Source organism: Delphinus delphis, chromosome 5 (assembly GCF_949987515.2).
Source record: "Delphinus delphis chromosome 5, mDelDel1.2, whole genome shotgun sequence".
In the NCBI taxonomy this organism is placed as follows: Eukaryota; Metazoa; Chordata; class Mammalia; order Artiodactyla; family Delphinidae; genus Delphinus; species Delphinus delphis.
In genome coordinates this window covers 109,520,057-109,537,999 of record NC_082687.1, presented here as the reverse complement: position 1 = coordinate 109,537,999, position 17,943 = coordinate 109,520,057, and the positions used below count along the sequence as shown (strand labels likewise).

Below are 17,943 nucleotides of genomic sequence, written 5' to 3'. Positions count from 1 at the left end.
CAAATTTAAGAGCATAGAAATTATTTCAAGCATCTTCTCTGACCACAACAGCATGAAACTAGAAATCTACCACAGGAAAAGAAAAGAGAAAAAAACAATTACATGGAGACTAAATAATATGCTACTAAAAAACCAATGGGTCAACAAGGAAATCAAAAAGGAAATTAAAAAAAATACCTTCAGGGCTTCCCTGGTGGCACAGTGGTTAAGAACCAGCCTGCCAATGCAGGAGATATGGATTCAAGCCCTGGTCTGGGAAGATCCCACATGCTGTGGAGCAACTAAGCCTGTGCACCACATCTACTGAGCCTGTGTTCTAGAGCCCGCGAGCCACAACTACCAAGCCCATGAGCCACAACTACTAAAGCCCGAATGCCTAGAGCCTGTGCTCTGCAACAAGAGAAGCCACCGCAATGAGAAGCCCACACACTGCAACAAAGAGTAGCCCTCACTCACCGTGACTAGAGAAAGCCTGCATGCAGCAACAGAGACCAAAAATAAATAAATAAATAAATTTATTTTTAAAAAATACCTTGAGACAAATGACAACTGAAACACATCCATACAAAATCTATGGGATGCAGCAAAAGCAGTTCCTAGAGGGAAGTTCATAGTGCTACAAGCCTTCCTGAGAAAACAAGAAAAAATCATAAAAAACCTAACCTACCACCAATAATAATTAGAAAAAGAACAAACAAAATCTAAAGTCAGCAGAAGGAAGGAAATAATAAAGATCAGAGAGGAAATAAACAAAATAGAGATTTAAAAAACAATAGGAGGAACTTCCCTGGTGGTTCAGTGGTTAAGAATCTGCATACCAATGCAGGGGGCACAGGTTTGATCCCTGGTCCAGGAAGATCCCACATGCAGTGGAGCAACTAAGCCAGTGAGCCACAACTACTGAAGTCTGCGCGCCCTATAACCCGTGTGTCACAACTACTGAGCCCGCACACCACAACTACTGAAGCTTGTGTGCCTAGAGCCCATGCTCTGCAACAAGAGAAGCCACCACAATGAGAAGCCTGCATACCACAACAAAGAGTCCCCGCTCTCTGGAACTAGAGAAAGCCTGCACGCAACAACAAAGACCCAACGCAGCCAAAAAAATTAAATAAAATAAATAAAATTTTTAAAAATCTGTTAAAAAAATAGAAAAAAGTCAATAAAACCAAGAGCTGGTTCTTTCGAAGGGTAAACAAAATTAACAAACCTCGGGCTGGGCTCACCAAGAAGAAAAGAGATAGCACCCAAATAAACAAAATAAGAAATGAAAAAGGAGAAATATCAACCAATACCACAGAAATACAAAAAAGAATACTATGAACAATTATATGCCAATAAATTCGACAACCTAGAAGAAATGGACAACTTTCTAGAAACATACAGTGCACCAAAATGAATCAAGAAGAAAGGGATAACTTGAACAGACAGATCACCAAAAGTGAAATACAATCTGTAATTAAACAAAAACAAAAAAACAAACAACGAAAACAAAAACAAACTCCCTATAAGCAAAAGTCCAGGACCAGCTGGCATCACAAGTGAATTCTACCAAACATACAAAGAAGAGTTTTACCAATCCTTCTCGAACTCTTCCAAAAGATTGAAGAGGAGGGAATACTCCCAAAGATATTCTATGAAGCCACCATCACCCTGATACCAAAACCAGACAAAAATACCAGACAAAACCAGACAAAAATAAAAATAAAATTACAGGCCAGTATCTTTGATGAATATAGATACAAAAATTCTCAACAAAATACTAGCAAACTGAATCCAACAACACATAAGAAAGATCACACACCACAACCATGTGGGATTCATCTCAAGTTCACAAGGATGGTTCAACATATGCAAATCAATCAATGTGATACACCACATCAACAAAAGAAACAACAAAACCACATGATCATCTCAACAGGTGCAGAGAAAGCATTTGAGAAAATTCAACATCCATTCATGATAAAAACTCTTTCCAAAGTGTGTATAGAGGAAACATACCTCAACATAATAAAAGCCATTTATGACAAGCCCACAGCCAATATAACACACAATGATGAAAAGCTGAAAGTGCTAAAATCTGGAACAAGACAAGGATGCCCCCTCTCACCACTTCTCTTCCACATACTATATTTAAAATAGATAACGAACAAGGACCTACTGTATATCACAGGGAACTCTGCTCAATATTCTGTAATAACCTAAATGGGAAAAGAATTTGAAAAAAAATAGATACTTCTATATGTATAACTGAATCACTTTACTGTACTGAAACTAACACAACATTGTTAATCAACTATACAGCCACTATGGAGAACGGTATGGAAGTTCCCTAAAAAAGTAAAAATAGAGTTGCCCTATGATCCAACAATCACACTCCTGGGCATATAACCAGACAAAACTAATTCAAAAAGATACATGCACCCTACATTCATAGCAGCACTATTCACAATAGCCAAGATATGGAAACAATCTAAATGTCTATTGACAGATGAAGGGATAAAGAAGATGTGGTATATATATACAATGGAAAATTACTCAGCCATAAAAAAGAATGAAATAATGCCATTTGCATCTACATGGATGGACCTAGAGATGATCATACCAAGTGAAATAAGTCAGAAAGAGAAAGACAAATACCATATGATATCATTTACATGTGGAATCTAAAATATGACACAAATGAACTTATCTATGAAACAGAATCAGACTCACAGACATAGAGAACAGGATTGTGATTGCCAAGGAGGAGTGGGGTTTAGAGAGGAATGGACTGGGAATTTGGGGTTAGTAGATGCAAACTATTACATATTGAATGGATAAACAACAAGGTCCTACTGTATAGCACAGGGAACTATATTCAATATCCTGGGATAAACCATAATGGAAAAGAACATAAAAAAGAATGTGTATATGTGTATTACTGAGTCACTTTGTTCTACAGCAGAAATTAACATAACGTTGTAAATCAACTATACTTCAATAAAAAATAAATAAAAACAAATCGGAAGGGAAGAGGTAAAATTGTCACTACATGCAGATGACATGACACTATACAGAAAAGCCTAAAGACTACACACAAGAGCTACTAGAACTGATAAATGACTTCAGCAAGGTAGCAGGATACAGGATTAACATACAGAAATCTGTTGCACTTCTTTATGCTAACAATGAAACATCAGAAGGGGAAAGTAAAAACAATCCTTTTTTTTTTTTTTTCAGTGCAGAAGCAAAGGAAAGCTTTATTTTTCGATCAAAGAATGGAGTAGTGCAAGCTTGAGCTCTCGAGGACACGCTCTTCCTGACAGGCCATGGGTGGGGCTTCTTTATAGGATTCTGGTCTGCAGGGAGTGGGTGGAGTCCTTGCAGTCCTGCACATGCATAAAAACAATCCGTTTTAAAATCACATCCCCCCCCCCAAAAAAAACAGAATACATAGGAATAAATCTGACCAAGGAGGTGAAAGACTTACATGCTGAGAACTATTAAACATTGATAAAGGAAATTGGAGATGATTCAAAGAAATGGAAAGATATCCCATGCTCTTGGATTGGAAGAATTAATATTGTTAAAATGGCCATATTACCCAAAGCAATCTACAGATTTAATGTGAGCCCTATTAAATTACCCATGACATTTTTCACAGAAATGGAGCAAATAATCCTAAAATGTATATGAAACCACAAAAGACTCAGAATTGTCAAAGCAATCCTTAGGAAAAAGAACAAAGCTAGAGGCATAACCCTTCCAGACTTCAGACAATACCACAAAGCTACAGTAATAAAGACACATTTGTGTATTGGCACAAAAACAGACATATGGACCAATGGAACAGAGTAAGAGCCCAGAAATAAACCCACACACCTCCAATTAATCTTGGACATAGGAGGCAAGAACATACAATGGAGAAAAGACAGTCTCTTCAGCAAGTGGTGTTGGGAAAGCTGGACAGCCACATGTAAATCAATGGAGTTAGAACACATCCTCACACTCTACACAAAGATAAACACAAAATGTCTTAAAGACTTAAATATAGACATGACACCATAAAACTCCTCGAAGAGAACATAGGCAAAACATTCTCTGACATAAATCATACCAATGTTTTCTTAGGTCAATCTCCAAAGGCAATAGAAATTAAAGCAAAAATAAACAAATTGGGCCTAATCAAACTTATAAGCTTTTGCACAGCAAAGGAAATCATAAACAAAATGAAAAGACAACCTGCAGAATGGGAGAAAATATTTGCAAATGATGCAACTGACAAGAGCTTAATTTCCAAAATATACAAACAGCTCATACAACTCAATAACAAAAAATTAAACAGTCCAGTCGAAAAATGGGTAGAAGACCTGAATAGATATTTCTCCAAAGAAAACATCCAGATGGCCAATGGGCACATGAAAAGATGCTCAACATTGCTAATTATTAGAGAAATGCAAATCAAAACTACAATGAGGTACCAACTCACACCGGTCAGAATGGCCATCATTAAGGGATCTACAAGCAGGAATTAACACAACGTTGTAAAGCAATTATACTCCAATAAAGATGTTAAAAAAAAATCTACAAATAACAAATGCTGGAGAGGATGTGGAGAAAAGGGAACCCTCCTACACTGTTGGTGGGAACGTAGATTGGTGCAGCCACTATGGAAAACAGTACGGAGGCTCCTTAAAAAACTAAAAATGGAGTTGCCATATGATCCTGCAATCCCACTCCTGGGCATGTATCCAAAGAAAATGCTAATTTGAAAAGATGCATACACCACAATGTTTACAGCAGCACTATTTACAATAGTCAAGACATGGAAACAGTTTACATATCCATCAGCAGATGAATGGATGAAGAAGATGTGGTATATAGATACAGATATAGATAAAATGGAATATTACTCAGCCATAAAAAAAGAATGAAATAATGCCATTTGCAGCAACATGGATGGACCTAGAGATTATCATACTATGTGAAGGAAGTCAGGCAGAAAAAGACAAATATCATGATATCACTTACATGTGGAATCTTAAAACTGATGTAAATGAACTTATTTCCAAAATGGAAACAGACTCACAGACATAGAAAACAAACTTATGGTTACCAAAGGGGAAAGTGGTTGAGGGGGGAGGAGGATAAATTAGGAGTTTGGGATTAGCAGATACAAACTACTATATCTAAAATAGATCAACAACAAGGTCCTACTGTATAGCACAGGGAACTATATTCAATAACTTGGAATAAACTATAATGGAAAAGAAAAAATAATCACTCTTCATCAATTCAGGCAATTTGGGCACTCTAAAATACAATTTATGTAGGAAACTATACAGGTAAGGTAGGATAAATTCTTAATTCTTTCCTTAAATGATGATTATCAGAGTATCAGCCTGGAACAGCAGTGACTTCCAAAGGTGACAGATGAGTTTTGAGGTTCTTGTTTCCTTTGGCTCTCTTCTTTTTTTCGTTCTTTATGAACTCATGGATTTTTTTTTTTAAACTAGCTTCATTCACTTTATTTTTCCTATAGAAAACTATGTGGTGGCTACAGCTGGAGCCTGAGTCCTCTGCAGGGAAACTCTGGTGTGGGTCTTTACAAGATGGTCAGTGGATTCCTGATATGGAGACTTGGTGAACACCGTCTCTTTCCAGAGATCAGGAGTGAGATAACTGTAGGTCTTGGAAATGGCATCAAAAGTGGCCTTGGCCAAGTTGCCCAGCGTGGCAGTGCAGCCCCTGGCAGAGGTGTAGCAGTCGTCAATTCCAGCCACCATCAGTGGCTTCTTGGGCACAGGGGCTGAGACGATGCCAGTGCCCCTGGGGGCAGGGATGAGGCGCACCAGCACAGAGCCTCAGCGGCCAGTCACCTTGCAGGGGACGGTACGGGGCTTGCCAATCTTGTTCCCCCGGTAGCCTCGTCGCACGGGGACGATGGAGAGCTTGGCCAGAATGATGGCCCCACTGATAGCAATGGCTACCTCCTTAGAGCACGTCACACCCAAACCAACACGTCCGTTGTAATCCCCGATGGCGACAAATGCCTTGAACCTGGTCCGCTGGCCAGCACGGCTCTGCTTTTGCACAGGCATGATCTTCAAAACCTCCCCCATGACGGATGACCCCAAGAAAAAGTCAGTGATCTCAGATTCCTTGATGGGCAAAGAAAAGAGATAGATCTCCTCCAGAACTTGATCTTCACGTCCCTGACCAGGCGGCCCAGCTTGGTGACGGGGAGCCACTCCTTGTCCCCGGCCTTGCCTCCGCGAGCTCCGCAGCCTCGGCCCCGGCCCCGACCGCGGCCCCGGCCCCGACCGCGACCCCGGCCCCGGCCCCCGCTGCAGAAGCCTGCGCGGAAGCCATCGCGGCCTCCCATTCCAGGGCCCCCGGGGCCTCCCGTAGCACCGGCGGCATCTGCCATTTGGTGCTTTTACGGAAAAAAAGCAATGAACTCATGGATTTTTTATATTTTCCACATGTTTCAACAATTGTAGTCATTATTCTTTTTTGGCTGCTCAACGTATCGCGTCTTTAGGCAGTGGGCACCCTTTAGAACGGCTGCTGTGTCCCTTTGGCGTGTCCTCAGACGTCTTTGGGAGCTTCCTCTCCTTTGGGCAGAACAGGAAGTCCCAAGCTCACCTGAGCTTTTCCTGACCCAGACCCAGAATCAAGCATTTCTCCAAGGAGTCATAGTTTCTTTTAGTGGGGGAAATTTCCCATTTTTTCTACTCTAAAATACTTATATTTCAAGATGAAGCTGAATTTAACTACATGATCAAGTTGAAAATCAACTTATTTCAAAGACTAAAAACCCACTTACGTGCCACTCACGAAAGACATTTTGATGAATATTACCAGGCACACACAAGTAAGATTATCAAAGCACTCTGGGCATTTCCTCACTGGTTCTGCAATATTCCTGTTAAGTTGGTACAAGATAGTTTATCCCCATCTAACAAGGTGAGCTGAATAGAAAAGCAGAAACTTAATTGTACAGAATATTAGAGGCATGTAAACCTTAAGGCATCAGTTATGTTCTCACTATTAACAAAAACCTAGTCAAGACTTTAAAGAGATTGTACAAAGCAGTCCAAAAACTATTACGCAAGTGATACTAACCAGCAGTTATTTAATTAAATGTTCGTTGAGTAACTTAAAAGAAGTGTTTTGATCATAATTTAAAATTTTTATTTCACATAAAAATAGATAACGATTAGCCAGGGATGTAATGTACTGGCTAGAGCAAACACTTATTTGGTCAGTAAATATTTATGTGCCTAGAAACATGAGATACTAACATTTAGTCTTTGGGGCTGTGATGTTTTAAATTAATTTTTAGAGATAGGATACTTTTCCTGTGACTTTAAATCAATCACAATTGCACTATTCCACAACTGTCAAAGGTAGTAGGATTACAGTATCATGATCTCTTCAAAAGACTTAGACATATGAAGAGGAGATTGGCCTAATTTCCCAAGATATCAAATCCCTTGAGGTCCTTGGCATTTGAGAGTCCCTTGTTTTGCACTGTGGTTTGGGTCAGGTTTCAAGTTATAAATCTGGGTTATTCTTATTTTGGTTGCCAACTTGTCATTATCACCCTCCTAACCAGCCCCAGCCACCTCATTGTCAGGCATCTATTGTACCAAAGAGTAAACGTGAGCCAAACGTGTTCCTCCCCGAGGGCTCTCTCTGCAGGAATGGCCCAGGAGACTTCTAATAGGACAGTTTCACTATTGGATTCTGCCTCTTTGTCAGCAAATGCCTTGTCACCAGAGCTGTTACTCTTCACTGTTACTTTTCAGCTTCTTCAGGTCACAGAGCACCATTGTGGAAAGAGCTCTGTTCTAGAAAGCGAGCATCCTAGGTTCCCTTGAAGCCCCTCTGTGAACCACTGTGTGTGATTCTGTGCAAGTCTCTGACCCTCAGTGATCCTCAGGTTCCTCATCTCCAGATGATCTCTGAGGGTCATGCTGACTCCAACTTTTTCCCAATTAAAGTTACACACGTGTCTCCAAATTCCACGCTGGCAAAGAGAAATACGCTCAAGGTTAGATCCAGCCTACTTCATTTGCATCACTGCACTTTGGTTCTCTTTAGCTGGTACAAACTCAATCAATACAATGAAGTGGAGAATTTAGGAAACCAGGTGAAAAAAACCCAAACAAACAGTAACTGAGGACTTAGACACCATCATCAACAACTTGACTGTTTCAAAATAGATGGGTTGACAAATAGGATTGACTGGATTCACCAGAAGATAATCCAATTCCTCATTTAACTTCTTTGCTGGGACACTGTCTCGCTTCAAAGTAACCTGAATGATGTAAGCCTATAATGCCTCCTCCTGGTTATGGTTATGCCCTTGGAGGCCGTGTAGCAAAACAGTAAAGAGCATGTGCTCTGGAGTTAAAGTAGCTAGATATAAATCTTACTCTATCGCTAATTAGCTATGTAACTATAGGCAAGTTACTTAACCTCTCTTTGCCTCAATTTCCTTATCTATCAAACATGGTTAGTAAAAGTACCTCCCTCATAAGTAAATACATTTAAGTTCTTAGATACTGCTTGGTACAGCCTGAGCCCTCAGTAAATATTAGCTAGTATACATCAAACCAAGCTACCATTCCTGACCAAAACAAAGAATTTTGATTTCTTTCAGCATATCACCATCACCCTTCATCACCCACCACCGAAAGCTCATGAGCCACTACATTTTTTTACAGATCACACAGCACCTGTGGGGACACAAGTTTTCAAGGCAGTCCAATAGAGAAACCATAACTTCCAAATATTTCTGGAACACTTTCTTCAAGTGAGTACCTATCCAGTTGCAAATCAATCAAACCCCTGCTGGACCAGGATTGCTCTCCTGAGAGCTGTACAAAAATTCTCTCTCCTGGCAAGGGAAGCAATCCACCTCTTCGGCATTTTTTTCCCTGAAAGGTCGTATCTACTTGTGGTCTTAGACTTACGCTGAAATGTGTAAGTCTCCCTTTGAACAAGATTCTTCAGCCCACGCCTCCTATACCACAGACCTCAGCAGCTCTCACTTCTAATACTCACAACCAAAGACTTGAACAAAGATTGAGCACTTCCTGTCCCCATGATTGCTGCAACCGGTATACTATTTTCATAAGAAAAACTTATAAATGAGTTTCATTAAATGCAAGATTTCCCCTAAATTCCTTCACGTATGCCGAATGTGGGAAGAAAATGAAAGTCACCTTCAGAAAAGTACTTTTTTTCCTTTTCTGCCATGAGGACTAGTCAGAGTAGCTTGAAACCCTAAGAACATGCCTGAAACTTATTTGCTTGTCAATTACAAATAGATTCACGTTTATAGTTCCATAGATCACCAGCAGCTTTCAGAAAAACAATTTCTCAGGTGCTTACATGAAATGATTGAGGCAAAATAGATCTTTCTACCCAAAATGTAAATTAATTCTGACTCACATATTGAAGTGTGTATTTTGGTAAATATATAATATGATACTGTATCCTTCTTAGCTAGCTGTAAGCAGGAGACAGTGGATTAATTCACAAACTTAGAAACCTTTGCCTGGATTACAGCTGAGCAAAAAAAAAAAAAACATGTTTTCTTACCTCAGAAACCAGCAGACAAACATGCTTAGGAGAGGAGTGTCAGGGGAATGCGTTAGGAGGCCTGTGGGGAAAGAGAAGAGAAAAATTACTACCATACACCTTTTTATTAACACTCTATTTAATAAATTTCTCTTGCTTTCCCCCTTCAAATTAAAAGGCTTTTCCAGTTAGAACATTCCGGCCTAACATTAAGGAAAACATTGCCTTTAGCAGAAAGAAAAGAGCTACCGTCAGCTTCACATCAACCGTGAAAGGGAAAATTTTTCCAGTTGTAAAACTACAAACTGCTCTTCAATAATATCATCCATCATGATAGTAACGACAGCCGTGAGGGAGGCTGCTGGCGCCCCACCCACTACCACCTGGAGCGCCCCTCCCCCCAGCTGCTGTGTTAAAGGATGATTAAGGAAAACAATGTCAGTGACACAATGTCATGACGCAGCCAGTCTCCACTTGAAGAACTGAAAATTGGGTCAGAAGCCAGGAAGCTTTCAGAGGATAAAAAATAACGAACAAGGAAGAGACAAATAGAAAACATCTGATTGGCAGGGGCCACGTAGTCAACCTGGTCCGGGGTGAGAACAAGGAAATAAGTAGAGTCCAGAGTTGGCTTGGTGTTAGGGGATTGGCTGGCTGGATACACTGCATTTCCGGTCAAGCGAAGCATTTACAAGGACACACAAGTTATCTAAGTGTCTGTTTGCTGATGCGGCACCCCAGGAAGGGGGCGTTCCATCTCGGGCCTAGAAATTCAATTCAACAGCTGATAACAACTCACTGGAGAACTGCCCACTCTCTCTGCGTGTGTACTGGGGCTGTGGGCTTGGGCACGGACAACGCGGACCGCCATCAGTTACCGACTGATGTTGAACCAAAGGCCCACTCACCCCGCGGCGGGGGGGGGGGCGGGGGGGGTCAGTCCCTCAGTGCAATTCCTGCCCCAGATCTTCCACAGGGAAAAGCTGGTCTCTAGCTTACATCACACCCTTGTTTAGTTTTTCCTCTCTGCCCTATCCCTGATTCCTTTACTCCTCTTCTCCAGAAAGCTTTCTTCCAATAAATAACCTGAACAAGAAACTGCACATCAAGCTCCTTCCAGGGAATCCAACCTAAGAGGGGTGGTATAGCATTTGGTCCCAGGAAGCAACGCTGAGGGTGGAACGCTCTGCATCCCTACCTGGCCAGTTGGAAAGGAGGCTCATGTCACTGGTGGGAGGTGGAGGGCTGCTGGTTCCCAGCTTGGTGATTGCTAAGACCTTTACCTGTGGAGAACCGGGTTGGGATTTGGGTGGAAAGCGGCCCATTAACTGGTTCAATGAGATAGGCATTTAGGGTATGTGGGAAAGAGTAACTGTAAGGCCTGGGAAATTTAAACAAGAGAAAGTGACTGGCAGATCTATTGATTAACAGTTTAAAGCAAAATATGAGAGCAAGAAAAGAAGGAACCTCTGGCAGCTTTTTACAATGACCCTCATCTCCTGCAGCTGGAAGACTTAATGGTAAGAACAGCAGAAGTTGAGAGAGGGTTGGATTCCCAGTAAAGACCAAAGTCAGGGCCTTGATGGGGAAGAAGCGGGAGCCTGAGAATTGGCATGGGGATCTCTGGGTAGATGCACTTGAGAACCTGGACAGATCCCCTCCAGATTCCTATAAACTCCCGGGGCTTGCGGTGGAGGCCCCTCCCCAAACACACACATTCTTACTTGAAAAGGTTTCGCTTTCTCAGCTGCCTCACTGCTTGCCCTTGTCGTGATCTGCCCCCCGTATTCCCTCTTGGCCATCACACCTACAATTAGGGTCAAATCTCAGCATAACCAACCAAGGAACTGCTGGGTTTGCCAGGATAGAGGGGGATTGTCTTCCCAAGCACCACAGGGCCAGGCTAACATGAATCAGTAGGCGCCCATGGTTGCTGGTGGGGCAGGGACGTGGATCAGGGAAGACAGGAGGGTGCGGAACAGGACTCACGCCGTGGAAAGGATTCGTTCAGGGTTCCCACTGCTACTTTCCGTTCATTTGAGAGACATCACTTTATTCCTGGGGTAGCAAACTGTTTGGTCAGCATGATTTTTCTTATACATGTAGTTTGTGATTTGAATGCTTTTATGCAGAGCCCACAACTCCCTAGTCTGTTATATGCGGTAGAATTATGTGGTCGTGTTACTTCCCTGGCCCTTGAAGATATTTGTTAGTTGTCCTGCTCTTCTCTCTGCCCCTTTGCTTTCAAGCATCAATTAAAGTTCTCTTCATTGCTTTTTGAATCCCCTGAAAAGGCTTATTGCCTTTCTTTTAACATCTGTTTATTTACCCATTTAAACCTGGCTGTTTGTCTTATTATATTTAAATTCTATCACAATTTAACTGTAATTAATTCCTTATTTATTCATTCTTATCCAAGCTTCTAATCCTTCAGATTGCCTTCCAAAACATCTATATATTATCTACTGTTCGTGTGTGAACTTGGTTTTCTGTCATTTGTCACGTATGAATTTATAAAATGGTATATATTATAATAAACATGAAAATTTTCACAATCTATTACAGTGGGAAAGATAATTTCCCACTAAAATGTTTGTGTTAATTAACAATTGATCATATGCTATTTACCAGACACCTTGCTTAAATGCATTATATCATAATCCTCACAACAACCCTATGAAGTAGTTAATATTGTCTCTGTTTTACAGATAAGAGAAAACAAGAGGAAAGTTAAACAACATATTCAGTCACACATCTAGTGATTGAAAAAAGCTGGGCTTGAAGTTGATTAACCTGAGATCAGAGCTCCTGCTCTTAATCACCACATTGTTCTAAAATTCCAGTAACTACCTTATAAATATCAACTTATTCTAGAAGAGACTCTTAAATCTCAGTCAGTTATAGCCTTAAAAATTTAACAAAGTTTGGAAAGACATCTATTTCGCAAAATAGTTTGACAGCTTTTGTGTGTTATTTTCCAAAACATGCAAATAGAAAAGAAGGAAAAAATACTTCTAAAATGGTATAAGGGAACAAAGGAAATTCCCAACTCCTTTCTTTTAAGTTCTCTGTCCTTGTTGGCTTACTTACTAATTCTTTTGCCTCAGAAATTCCTCTGCCTCCTTTTTCACAGGGATTAAAACTACAGAATGAAAGGAAAAGAATCTCATGTGTATCTAACACTAGATAAGGTCCAATCATAAGAAAACTTACAATTTCCCATTAAGCCTGCCAGCTTTTAGATGAAGTTTAGCCTGCGACACAGGACCAAGAAAGACTCACCGGCTCCAGCTCACAGCTCCAGCCACCATTGCCTTGTTCCCCTTCCTTCAATCATCCTGGTATGTTCTCAGTTCTTCCAAGGAGCCAGCTGCTCCCCATCCAAGGGCCTCCACGTTCACCTGTTCTTGTGGTCAGAAGTGGTCTACCTCTCTCTTCCTCCTGTCAAACTCTCCCTTCTCCTCCTTCCTGTCTCAGCTTCAGTGTCAGATCCTCAGGGACATCTGTCTGGACCCTGGCAGACCAGGTTAGAGTCTAGCATCTCACACTGTAAGCAGGTTCTGTCCTCATCATCACCATTGTAGTCCCCAGATGGTCTAATACTCTGTGAGGGTGGGTCATTTTATACCCAGCATTCTGTGCAGTCCCTGCAACGTAAGTAGAGTCTCAACATTTTTTGAAGGAACGAAGTGAACATAAAAATAAATGAATAGGGCTTCCCTGGTGGCGCAGTGGTTGAGAGTCCGCCTGCCGATGCGGGGGGACACGGGTTCGTGCCCTGCTCCGGGAGGATCCCACATGCCGCGGAGCGGCTGGGCCCGTGAGCCATGGCCGCTGAGCCTGCGCGTCCGGAGCCTGTGCTCCGCAAGGGGAGAGGCTGCAGCTGTGAGACGCCCGCGTACCGCAAAAAAAAAAAAAAAGAAGTATAAACAAAGTGAGGAGAGAGTGGGCCAGAGCTAGAAAATTCTTGTTAATCATCCCAGGTTACTTTTACTGCTTTCTGTCCCCACTCTCTTGAACCCACTTATTCCTCAGCACCACTTCCCTTCATTTCCCCAAGTAGCTGGGGTTCCATAAGTGAGGCCCATGTGGAGTTGCGATGGCGTGTACCATGCAAGAGCTCACACCATGCCTCCTTGAGCTGTGCACGAGCAGGCAGTGTCAGTCCTGGTTAATTAACCCCCATGACACTTTTCAGGCACCCTCCATTCGTCACTCAGTAATAAGCACAATCCTTGGTTCCTAAATTTTCTCATTATCTGTAATTACTCTTTGAGGCACATGAGATGTTAACAGGAATAAGTACAATTTTCCAGCTTTGCAATGAGAAGCCATACTTACCGACACTGTGATTAGGACGTCACTAAATATAGATGTGGTCATCTTAGGCTGAGTGCCAGTTCAACCAAATGACTGAAAGGCACCTTTTCCAGATGGCTGGGCTGATTGAAATCAGATGATTACATCATGTTTTTTACTGCATATTTGTCCAGGAGTATAAGGGAGTATTGTTATCAGAATGTTATCAAAAAGTGTTGAGGACTCCTGGAGGCACAGGTCTAGTAGTCTGAGTAGCAACAACTGAGAGAAGTGGACTGAGAAAAGAGAAGGAAAGGAAAGCAGATCTCTTATCTCCCCATCCCATGGGGAGTGCCAGGGAAATATCTACGGAGGGTAGATTTGCCCAAGAATCCTACCCTACCCCATTCCCCCATCCCACTCTGCTCCACCGAACCCAGATGACCCTGAGAACGAAGGGTCTCCTCCTGGTTTCCACGGCTGCCACACAATAAACCGATTGGCATCATTTCTCTCTACACCTGCCTCCTGATCTGTTGGGGGATTTCATAAACCTCGCTCTGGCAGTGTCTCCACGTAGCCTACACAAACAACCTACAGAAGTTTCAGCGGAGAAAGATATTTACGTAAACACAGCAAAGCCTCCGAAACTCAAAGAAATTATCTTGCAAAAATGTGCCCTTGATTATAAACGATGTATTCACCAGGATCCACAAATAACAGAAACCGAGCTCACGATGGCTTAGGCGAAAAAGGTACTGAGTAGTCCACAGATGGTAAGGTCAGATCAGTATAGCTGGGGCCAGTCGTTAAAATGGCAGTGATCTTTCTCCGTCTCTGTCCCTCTATGTCTCTCTCTTTCTCTCCCTCCCTCTCTCACTCTCACTCTCACTCCCCAGTGTTGCATTTCTCTTTGTGGGATTCTGTCTCTGGCAGGCTCTCCCCAGGGGGTGGCAAAATGACTCCCAGCTGCACCATCATTATGTCTTATCAGCTTCGCATCTCTGGCAAAAAGAGAGGGAGTAACTCTCTCAAGAGCCCCTGCAGAAATCCCAGGATAGAGTATTATTATCCTGATTGAGATCAAGTGTTCATCTCTGGGGCCAGTCAATGTAAACTTAGGGATGAGAAATGCTGATTGGCCAGGCCTGGATCACATGGCCAGGAGATGAGCTCAGCCTCATCTAAGCTGATAACTGGGAAAGGCTGTTGCCCAAAGAAAGAGCAATAAGGAGAAACGAGCCCCAGGCTGATAATAAGATAGTGCCCATTTCCGAAGGCACAGGGCTTTCTGCTTTCTAGAGGTATCTACTCCCCTGCCTCATTCCCCATTTGGCCTACAGGAATCTTTCCCTTCTTTGGGCTGATTGGTTCTCCTACAACAATAAAAATAATAGTCGCTCACCCTGATATGATACTTACTATATGCTATTTACATGTTTTTATTTATGTATTCCTCACAGCTTCATATGAAGTTGTTACTATTACCACCCACATTTTATAGATGAGGAAACTGAAACACAGAGAAGCAAATAAGTTGGCAGCTTTACACAGCTAGTAAGTGGTGGAACCGAGGGGCAAGTCTAGCAGGCTGGCTCCAATGGGTACTAACGTCTACCTTGCTATTTTGCCTTTATAATAGTTTTCTTTTGTTGCCATTTTATACAATTAGACTGCTTAAAGGGTGGTTTCAAAAGCAAGGATGACGCTGAAATCGTTTTCACTCCAGGTTTACATAGAATTCTAATCTCAGAACTCAATGACTCTGTAGTGGGTAAAGGTAATTGAAATGTCTTAAAGATTTTTACATGTTGAGTTTTTGAGTCGATCCAAAAAAAGAAAAGAAAAGCCTTGGAAATAGAGGAAGTCTCAAAAAAGATCCTCTATAACAGTATTTCTTAAGCTTCACTTATTCACAAATTTTCTATATCCATACAACACCTCAACTATTATTTACTTGGTATTTTTATTGAACTTGATCTTAAATTGACTATTTATTGGCCCTGACTCCAGCCTGAAGTACCTGAAATCATGGAGTTGGTGTTCTAATCGTCTTTTTCCTAAAACATATTAAAAATAAGCACCTGGGAAATCAAACTACAATGAGATAACACTCATGTCACCAGAAAGGGTAAAATTAAAAAGACTGACAATAGGACAACCAAACCACTCATGCATTATTGGTGGAAATATAAAATGGTACAAGCGTTTTGTATTTTTTCTAAAGTATAGAAAAAATCTGTTTCTTATAAAACTAAAAGATACACCTAGCCTATGACCTGGCAGTTAGAATCCTACCTGAGAGAAATAAAAATATATTTACACAAAAAGACTGGCGTAAGAATGCTCATAGAGGCTTTATTCATGATGGTAAACTGGAAACAGAGAACGGATAAACAGAGACAAGAGAACGGATAAACAAACTGCGGTCTATTAACAGAATATTATTCAGCAACATAAGGGAATAAACTACCAATGTACACAGAAAAATGAATGAAGAAAAAAATTAAGCTGAGTGAAAGAAATCTTACACAAAAGAATACATATCATATGATTCCAGTTAATTGAGGTTCTAGAATAGGTAAACTTATCTATGGTGAAAAAAACCAGAACAGTGGTTACCTGGGGATGAGATCGGGACAGAGACGAAGGAGGAACAGGCATAAGGGAGCTTTCTGGGGTGACGGTACTATTCTGTATTTTTACAGGAGTTTGGGCTACATAGGTATATGTATTCATTTTGTCAAACTCAGTAAATTTTACTAATATAGAAAAATAAACTAAATAGATAATCAATAAGGACCTACTGGATAGCACAGGGAACTCTGCTCAATATTCTGTAATAACGTATGTGGGAAAGAATCTGAAAAAGAATAGATATGTGTATATGTATAACTGAATCACTTTGTTGTACCCCTGAAACTAATACAACATTGTAAATCAACTATATCCAAATATAAAATAAAAACATTAAAAAATGCAAAAATCCCCCAAAAAAGAAAAAGAAGCTATAAACAAATATTGAACTCATTAATAACCTGCATGCAGAAGGGTTTTAGGGGAAATGCACCAGTGTCTGCAATGCATTGAAAATAAGATGAATCAATGGCTCCATCAAGGGGTGGCTAGAAGGTTAGATATGTGATGAAGCAAGTACAGTGAAATGTTGATGGAGAATCTAGGTGGTAGGCTTACGGCTGTTCGCTGTAAAATTCTTTCCAATTGGCTGCATTTTGAAAATTTCCATAATTAAATGTTGGATGAAAAGTAAATACCTAACCGTTAAAATAAACTGTTCACTTAGCTACCACTTGAAAGCACTTCATCTCCCTCCAGTGGTACGTGTTCAGAGCCTGCAAACACTGCTGGAGCAGAAACTTGCTTTTTCTTGACATCTAGATTTGCAGGAGAACATTTTTCCAGCTCTGTTTAAGCCTATGAAGCTGACTGAAAAAGTTGTGGTTCAGGTTCATATACATCTCTTCACTTTTCAGGTCACAAATTACACATTTTCTCCTATTTGTCTCAATTCCAAGCTTTCCTGAAACAAAGGAACAACTGACTAAAATTTTGTAAATGAGCTCGATTCTCCTTCAGGAAGGTCATTCTTTAGGAAAAGAGAGGGATTTGGCTTTTGGACGTCTTGGTCACTGAACAAATATGTCTCTAATTTAACAGCATGATGGAAAAAAATGAAAGCTGATCATTATGGAACTTTGTAAGTTTTATAGGTGCCGCCACTTAAACCATTGCCTGAGATACTGTTAAAGTTTCAGTTATAGTATGCAGTTATCAAATATTTGAATCCAATAGCAACCCATATCAGTAGTGATTTGGACTAAAATATATTTGTGTGACAAATAAATGACTGTCATTCACAAGGTTTAAACAATAGTCCTTAATCAAAAGAAATTGAGAACGCTAGAGAAGCAGAGCAAGCAGTATAAAACAAATTAGAATAGAAGATTTGGAGCTAGGCAGAATAAACAAAATGATTATTTTTTAAGCCATGACAATTACTATCTTGATCAAGAGAAGAAAAGCACTAACAACAAATATTCAGCAGTC

General features: G+C 40.8%; 1 pseudogene; it reads right to left on the bottom strand.

The window, feature by feature from the left end:
* Nucleotides 1-5,501: 5,501 nt before the first annotated feature.
* LOC132425563 (small ribosomal subunit protein uS5 pseudogene) lies at nucleotides 5,502-6,412 on the bottom strand (annotated as a pseudogene).
* Between the last annotated feature and the right edge of the window lie 11,531 nt (nucleotides 6,413-17,943).